Source organism: Grammomys surdaster, unplaced genomic scaffold (genome assembly GCF_004785775.1).
Source record: "Grammomys surdaster isolate TR1022 unplaced genomic scaffold, NIH_TR_1.0 125428, whole genome shotgun sequence".
NCBI classification, from domain to species: domain Eukaryota; kingdom Metazoa; phylum Chordata; class Mammalia; order Rodentia; family Muridae; genus Grammomys; species Grammomys surdaster.
Window position 1 is genome coordinate 706,384 of NW_021620295.1, and position 3,895 is coordinate 710,278.

Genomic DNA, 3,895 nt, shown 5'->3' on the forward strand with positions numbered 1-3,895 from the left:
TCTCTCTCTCTCTCTCTCTCTCTCTCTCTCTCTCTCTCTCTCTCTCTTTCTGTGTGTGTGTGTGTATGTGTGTGCATGTGCACACACACATCAAAGTAGAAGGGAAGCCATATGGGGAATGGAAGCAAAGGGGAGGTGACAACTGGTAAGAGTGACCTGGAAGGCAAAATCAAATATTGTATGCTTTCCTTCATATGGGATAATAGTTAACAATATATTTGATAATATCTAAGTATCTATATTACTTAAAATCAGGGGAAGAAAGATACCACCGAAAGTGGAGAAAGAGAGTAAGGCAGGATGATTGGGGAAAATATGAGGAAAGGTCGAGAACATTCCAAACAGTCAAAATGGGAAAGAGATCTCCAAGTGGTACTTCAGAACTACCAACTGTGACCCCTAGGATTCCCTCAGCCTGCCCCAAAGGGCATGCCTTCCTCTGACATTTAAAACATTTGATGCCTATAGTGACTGTATAAACTAAAGCTAAAACAAAGGCCAGATGGAGCTCAGCTTCTGATTATATCAATCATGTCCCTTCTACTAACAATATGACCTAAGGTGCAACACGATTTTTATGCTGATGAATATTGTTTATACTGTTCTACACCCATAATGTCTGGCCTATGATCATCAAATCATTGATGCATATAATGAAGCATGGCCAAAAAAGAGAGAAAAGTTGATAAAAAACAAATATTTGGAGAGCTCAGATACTGTGTTTATCAGATGTGACTTTTCAACCAGTTGTGATAAATAAATTAAAGGAAGCAGTATAAAATTTTTGAAATAAGGAACACTAGAAAATGTACAAACATAAGCCAAGAACTGCATTAGTTCGGTTTTTGGTACTATAGCAAAATATCTGAGGCCTCATTTATAAATGATAGGGGTTTACTTACCTTGTGGTAAATGCTATAGAGTCTAGAAAAACTGCTACTAATATCTGCTCACCATCTGATGAAGACCTGTGGCATCAAACCCTGAGGGGGCATCAAGTATTGAAATAGAAAAACCTTGCCCGCTTGGGTCTTTCTTCCTTTTATAAAGCCATTAGGAGGCTTTATCTGATTCCAATTCCTTCCTTATGGCCTCTCTTCTAAACACCAATAACACATCAAAAGAAGATTAAGTTTTCAATCCACAGTCTTTGGAGATGAGGCATTCCAAGCACAGCAAGAATCAATCAGAACTGACAAAGTGTAAAACAGACTCCCCATCAAAATATTCCTAGGTTGTTCACTCCCTTTGAAAGCTTGGGCTTCAAATTACATTATGTCTAGATAAATGAACAAAAGTTATTCAAAAGGTGTGGAGTCAGGAGTGGCAATTAAGAAGCAGTACTAAGTGGCGTGCCCCCCTCCAAAAAAACAAGGCAAGTGTCAAGAAAAGGGAACCAGTAGAACAAAGAGTAAAGAACCAAATGGTGAACTAAAATTCACCTATGTCAATGATCATATTAACTGTAATAATAATTAACTGTAAACAAACTAAGCACTCTATATAAAAGCCAATATATGACCAGAATAGTTTTAAATAAGGAGAACTAACTATGTTGATAAGGATACACAGTGATAGTTGCATTTAGTTATCAACTGTCAACTTTGATACTGTATTAAGAGGCTAGTGAAATGGTCTCATATGTCTCTGTGTATTTCCAGAGACTAGCACATGGGACAGTGAGACAGGACAGGAAAAGTCGGACCTGAAGAGGGGTGATATACTCAAACAAAGGAGTGGACTACTGCGGATTGTTGTCCATATGCAGGTGAGGGCAGGTGTAATATAAGACTAGAGTCTGTGATTGGACACTGAAAAAGGAAGGAGGGGCTGAAAGTTTCAGAAACAGAAGACAGGGAACAGAGAGGACAGAAGGACAGAAAAGATGGAGGAAGAAGAGGATGAACCTGATCCATGTGATTTTAGATAGCCACAGGAAGCTATAAATATCATATATATATATATATATATATATATATATATATATATATATATATCATATCAAGAGATAGAACAATATAGAACAATTTGTCCAATCTAGGTGGGCAGCTTGTATCAACATCAATTGTTTTGAGTTCTTTGTGTGGGTGTTTTGTGAGTTGAGAATTTATTGTTATAAATTATAAGCCTCTAGAATTTTGATTTTACTGGATTATGGAGATTTGTAACAGCTAGTCACAGGGGTGGGGGATAGATCGGAAGACAGCGAGCAGTGCAGAGGCAGGCGAGCAGGGAGAGCCTCAGCTTGCAGTTCTCAATAGGGAAGGGGAAACTGTTACTAGAGTGCAGCTGGCATTAGTGTGTGTTGTTTTCGAAAATTACACACAACAGACTCCATAATGGAAATGTGAAGTCAGAGGTGACTAGTTTTGGTTTTATTTCTGTTTCTTTTTCTAAAAGAAGACCTCACAGGATAGCACCGGACTATAGGTCACTTTGTAAATGAAGCTGGTCTCAAAATCTTGGCAGCTTTTCTGCCTCTTCCTCTTGACCTGAGCCACTGAACCGAGATTAGTAGTATGTGTACCTACCACTGCTGTCAGCCCCTGACATCAGGCTCGTGCTTCTTTGATCATTTAACATGGACTTCATAGCAGTGATTCTAGAGGGAACTTCTAGTCTTCAGTACCACACTGAAACTTCTGAGACATCTCACTTCCTGGATTAGAAGGCTGGTTCTCTCTCTGCAGCAAGCATTTAGCCAATGTTGTAGTACCTGGTTCCCATATGTAAACTAATGCAATAAGTAGATGATAGATTAGATAGATAATAGATAGATAGATAGATAGATAGATAGATAGATAGATAGATAGATAGATAGATAGGGTGAGCACTCCTTTAGTCCAGCACTCGGGAGGCAGAGGCAGGCAGATCTTGAGTTCAAGGCCAGCCTGGCCTTCAGAATGAGTTCCAGGACAACCAGAGCTAACACAGAGAAAGTCTGTCTCGGGAAATAAAAGTGAACTATCAAAATATAAAACATGGCAAATGCATAAAGAAATATCAAAAAAGCTTTCATTTAAATTCTATAGATAAGAGAATCATAAGTTTCTAAGTAAAAGCTAAGGACCCTAAGTGATGATCATTTTGAGGCAAAGAAATAGGACAAATGTTGTGTTTTCTTTAAATAAAGAAAGAAAGAAAAAATTTAAATTCTACTATGTCCTTTGCCAATAAAACTGAGTTCTGATAGGAGGATTCATTTCCACCAGTAAACTCACTGTAATATTCTGGATTCCTGTGATTAGATTATATACATTTACATTACAGGCACCCAACCCTGAGTCTCTGCACTCCTTATCCATGGATTCAACCAACTACAAATGATCCTCTTTACTGAAGATGTCAAGATCCTTCTTTTCGTGTCATTGTTGTCTTAGCAACAAAGACAGGATAGCAACTATACATCATTTATATTGTATTAGGAATTATAAGTAATCTACAGATGATTTCAAGTTTATAAGAGAATCACAGAAGTTATATACAAATGCTGTTATTTTATGTAAGGGATTTGAGCATCTATATCCATGAAATACCACACACATATTAAGAAACACACACATACCAACTTTCTATGACAAAAAATAACAACATATATAAATGATTAAATTATATTGACTCTAGGTAATACTTTCATAAGAAGTTTTCAGGCTTGAGCAGCAATAGAAACTCTCCAACCAAGGAAATGTTCTATTTACCTATCAGTGGCCATAAAATGCTGAGGTATGGTTTAGATCTGAAATCTACCATATAGCATGCTGTATTCAATACTTAGTCCCCCAGCTAACAGCCCTATTTTGACAGGCTATGGCATTATTGAAAGGTAAGCCCTTTACATTCCCCAAGGTATCTACAAGCCCCCACCCAGTATGGTAAAAGAATGTCCAAGAGGCAC